This window comes from Trichechus manatus, unplaced genomic scaffold, assembly GCF_000243295.1.
Source record: "Trichechus manatus latirostris isolate Lorelei unplaced genomic scaffold, TriManLat1.0 scaffold00096, whole genome shotgun sequence".
NCBI classification, from domain to species: domain Eukaryota; kingdom Metazoa; phylum Chordata; class Mammalia; order Sirenia; family Trichechidae; genus Trichechus; species Trichechus manatus.
This window is the reverse complement of record NW_004444032.1, coordinates 5,326,834-5,332,437: the sequence shown is the minus strand read 5'-3', so window position 1 is coordinate 5,332,437 and position 5,604 is coordinate 5,326,834.

Here is a 5,604-nt window from a genome sequence, read left to right as displayed (position 1 = left end):
AAGTCGATTCCGACTCATAGGGACCCTATAGGTCAGAGGAGAACTGGCCCACAGGGCAACAAAATAGTTGCACAAAGTGAACACACTATATAAAAAAAAAAAAAAAACCAAACCTGCTGCTGTCGAGTCCATTCTGACTCATAGTGACCCTATAGGACAGAGTAGAACTGCCCCCATAGGGTTTCCAAGGAGTGCCTGGTAGATTCAAACTGCGGAACTTTTGGTTAGCAGCCGAGCTCTTAACCAATGAGGCACCAGGGTAAGAAGGATAAATAAGGACTATAAATAAACTTATATCATTCCGCTCAGATTCTGCAGCCAAATAAGTTCTACCAGGTCAAGTTTTGCTGGGGGGGGGGAGAAAAGAGAATTCTGCTTTTGGAGTTGTTTGGCTCTTAGATTTACGGATTTGAGTTGGGCCCGCACTGCTCAGCTCCAGTCTTCTTACTCCAGTTCTCTGCTAAGCATCTCAACTTGGGTCTCAAAATTAACACAGCCCCAAAATGAACTTGTTATTCTTACTTTTTAACCTACCAAACATGTTCCTCTCACAGTTTTCCCCTCAGTAAAAACTGACTCTTCTTCTAGTTAGTCCCTGGGTGGCACAAACAGTTAAGTACTCAGCTACTAGCTGAAATGTTGGCAGTTTGAACCCACCCAGAGGCACCTTGGAATACAGGCCTGGCAATCTGCTTCCTAAAGGGCACAGCCTTGAAAATCCTATGGACACATGGGATCTCCATGCATCGAAAGTGACTGGAAGGTGACTAACAACAACAAATTAGAATTTGTTAAAACGTATTTGATAGTGACAAACTGATATCTTTTCTCTTAGTCTTCTCAGCTGAACTCTAAATCTTTGCACTTGAACATTATCTTCTACCAGATATCTATGCCTCTTTCTCTGCCTTTCCATCTCTCTTTAATATTCTTTGTCTCAGATATTGGAACACCATTGACAAGTCACCATGACTCCACATCACTGCTCCACGCGTACTCTTCTACCAAGCCCTGCCCAGTCTTACCTACCTTCTCTTAATGTTTAAAGTTTTCTGTAGCTTTATATTCTAGTAGCTAGAGAGCAATATTCAAGATTTGAACATCTGAAGAAGCTACACAGTTAATAAGAATAATAAGTTCATAAATAGAACTAGCTCATTATGTCCTTCCTTCAACAACAGCATCATAGTTCATCTTGCAGCACATTTATCTCCTTTCTCTCATGGGTGTTAAACATAGTTTTCCCTTCCTTCCTAGGTCCTCACCCACTTCTCTTATTCTCTCCCTGTCAGAACCAGTATATACTGAGGTTTAGTAATAGTTGCCAATTAATGGCATCTGAAAGGGTAATTACACATCTTGATAAATGGCCTCAAATGAATTTCAGCATCACCTTGGTTTCAAGAAAGACAGACACGGAAGGTCATTACGGCAGAGATCTTTTCCTAATACATATCATAAAGAAGAGCAAAACAACAGCCCTCTAGTATAATATTACAGTCTACTCACTGGAATTATTTTACTCATTGTCATCAGAAAGACCATTTAACAAACCGGGGCTTAGCTATTTTTTTAAATTATGGAAAGAAGCAAATATTAAAAGTTGGAAGCAACAAAAAATTGGGTATAGTTCACTTATAAACTTCAAATGAGAAAAATAGATGTAAGAATGTTTCATATTCTGAAAGGTCAATGTATTTTCTAGTATAGTAAGTAGTATTTTGATTATCAGTGTTTAGACTTGAAAAAATCAGATATTGCAGTAAAGTTTAAGTATCCTTGTTTTCACTTTGAACTAGCTTCAAATCTCCCTAAATTGTCTCTGAAATTTTCAGTTTGGTAGTCTCATTTTAGGTTACTGAGTTAAAGTCACTATTTTACATAAAATTGCTTAAGAGAGGAGATTTTATTAAAATATGGGATAAGACTCATGTTCTTCATAAGTCTAAGGAACAAGTATAAAGAAGAGCAGGATAAAGTACACATAAAACATGAAAGGGTTGGAAATTATGAAGTGACTTGTAAGGGATTTTAAATCATCCTATAAAAGGGAGCCTTGAGTTAAGAAAAAAATTCAAATTAGTTATCCTATTAGAGACACAGCGCAGTATAAAATTGAAGATAGGGCAAATATTTTATTCATCACACGCTAACTAATTTTTAAAAAAGCTGAAGTAATATCTTATACACATGCTTCAAAGATAAATATTAATGAATAAAAGACATTTCCATAGTAGCAAATAGGAGAAAATCTATAGGAGCAAATAGGCCTGGGATCTTTTTTTTTTTTTTGTCTGCTATATGACTTCAGTGAAATTAGAACTCTTGGAGCATTTTTCCTAGGTTCATATTTTGACAATTTCTAAGTGAAGTGCTCCTGGCGAATTCCAAGTCCACAGCATTCCAAGTCCACAGCCAACTTTGATCACACCAATGAATACATACAGCCTTTCTTCTTCCCACATCTGGGTAGAATCTCACCATTTATTGGAACAACACAGAAATATATCAATACCTTTAGAACGTGATTTATATACCGTTTTATTCTTTTATGTACCTGTTTATATCATATTTCTTTGTATCCCCTAGTGTCAAAACAGCGATTTAATTTAACACTCAACTCTTAATCAATTAGTATTTCTAATTGAATTTAATTTCTGATGTGTAAAAGATCACAGTCTCTTCATTAACTGATTGTGTTTGTGTGTGACACTTTTATGAGATCTCTTGTAAAATAATTTTGAAATTATAGTTCCTTTTAAATTCCTAAAAGGAAACAGCCTCAGTGATAAGAACAGAAGGGTCGATGAAAAACAAGGTTGCCAGTGTTTGACTAATGAAAATGAAAGAAAGCAAGTGTCAGAAACCCTAAAGACTGGGCCTCAGAATACATCATTTTGTTTGAAAATTACATTATGTTTAAGATAAATGGCCTGATATCAAACTATATTTGATTTACAGAGTTTAAAATTTAGGCTTTGGTTGATGGATTCCAAAGGGGTTTTATAAAACATTATTTTTTAATTTAGGAAAATAAGAAAAATATAATGTTTTTCGGATAACATGTTTGTTACCATGTTATTTTTTACAGGACTATTGGATTAAGGTATGAAATGAACAAAAATTTAAAATGTCATTTTCAATCAATATCTTATTTATCTTTACACTTCCTCTTGCACAGTACATAGCACAGTTTGTTGGCCATAGTATTTACCTCTAAATATTTTAAAATTAAAATCTGTTTAGGGAATAGAAAAAGTTAATTTATTATACATGGTCAGAGATGGAGAAATTTTTATGACAGTTTGTGTACTAATGTGACTGGGAAATTGAAAAAAATCTGAAAAAAAAAAAAGTTTTCTGGTGGACTGTTTACCCATTTTTGCTCAGCCCTAGGCCATCTCTTCCATATTCTGCTTTGTTAATCTATGATTGAGAATCTGCAAACCATATTTCCCAGACTCACTGGAAATAGGAGGCACTAGAAGGAGATTAAAAGGTAGGAAGAGGGATTCTTTCCTCTTTTTTCTACTTCTGTCAGCATTACTACTGAAGGAGATGGAGCTCCAGCATTTATCTTCTTTCAGTACCTCCAATACCAACGGCAGGTAGGTGGCACTTCCTCCTAAGACATCTGAGCGCCAGCTACATGAGGTCTCATGCCTGACCCCCTAGGAATAGGTTACACCATCTCTCTTCTGTTATACTCAAAGCCCTAGATAGCTGCTTCCTGTAAGTATTGCCTCTGGGTACTCTCTTACTGCTCTTTCCATCCCCTGAGTATGCAATTCCCATTATTAAATTCTCAAAATTTGTAATATCTAGTATGGTTTTTGTTTTAATACATGAGGTATCCACGAGTAAGAATCGACTTGATGGCAACAGGTTTGATAGATCCATCTGTCTATCTCACTAGCTAGCTAGCTGTCTTTCATGTACTATGATTTCAATTTTCCTCTATCCATATAATTTTGGTTTCTTAGCAACAAGACTATCATTAGTCAACTATGCTATTAAAACCAAAACCAGATGATTTGGAGTCAGTTCTGACTCATGATGACCCCATGTGTGTCAGAGTAGAGCTGTGCTCCACAGGGCTTCCAGTGGCTAATTTTTGCAGAAGTAGATCATCAGGCCTTTCTTCCAAGGCACCTCTGAGTAGAACTGAACCTCCACCCTTTTTCCATTAACAGCTGAGAACTTTAATCACTTGCACCACCCAGAGACTCCAACCATTCTATTACCTTCCCTTTAATAGGACATTTGTTGGCCTCTGTTGGCTTGCTAGGCAGTCTATTATTTTCTACAGATGAGGGGCAATGCAAATTACCAGTCAGAAGATAAATATTGCAATTTTTTACTTTCTGCTATTCTTTTAAGCTCTAAATTATATACACTCACTACTCAGATTATCTAAGGGGAGAGTTCCCATACTAGGTAGAGACTGCAATCTATCATTAAGCAAGGTCTATGGAGCTACTAAAGCATCTCTACACCAAAACGCTAAGATTCATGAAAACATTAGCGTTGTTAGCTATTATTGCAGTTGTGAATGGAGACTGCACGTAAGTTATGTCTGCTTCAAGATGGTTGCTCAGTTCCTCTATAGTGCACAATTGAGAAGTATCCTAGAGTGTTCTGTTAGTTTCTAAGGTCCATAGTTCAACATGACTTGGTCTTTACTAACTTCATTCTGCTCATTCTGGTATTGTTTCTCAAATTTTTGCCTCCTTATCCAGTTCTCATTATGGTTTATTGGAGCAGTTTATCTTTCTCAAATACTTTGAAAAATACTTTTGAACTGTGTACAACTGAACTGCTCGTGGTCTCTGTACTCACGGGCTTTAACACTGAAACATTTTCTGTATGATTCTTAGATAAAGAAAGATAAATATTATTTCAGGGTAACATTCATTTATTTATAGTAGCCCCTCTGCTCCTAGGAATTTCAAATAGTGTATTATTTATCTCTTGCAATAATTTTGTCACACATTTGTGTTTCCTTGTTCAGAGCAGATTCTTCTTCAGCTGAATTATGTTAAGTCTTTTTGATTTTTCATAGCCAACATTTCACCATGGGGTTCTTTCAATGAGATCTATCCTAGGCCTGTTGAATGAAATTCTAGTGAAACTTTCTCTTTGATATTTTTCCTAAGTAAATGTTTTGATTATATAGGCTGTAATGCCACCAAGAGATGGCTATAATCTCATAAATAAACCTCCATTGTTTATCCGAAGGCCCTTCCCCCAAAATAAACCTTTGATGTGCATGTAAATGTTAAGCTTGCTATGCAAATTATCTTCTAGATACATTCCTTAGTGATACATCTTTCCAACTAGATTATTACCCTCTTTCCCTTCAAACATATGCATCTCCTTCTATGCATTCTTTCCTCTGAAGAGTATGAAGAAACAACATTTTATTCAAGTGTTTGCCTATCTTCTTGCACCTGTCAATATCAGACATATACACCGGACACTCAATAGTTGTATTTTGAATTAAACTTTTTTGAAGAAGTCTCATTTTTCCTTTTGGCTGATAAATTGTGTGTGTGTGTGTGTGTGTGTGTGTGTGTGTGTGTGTGTGTGTGTGTGTGTGTGTGT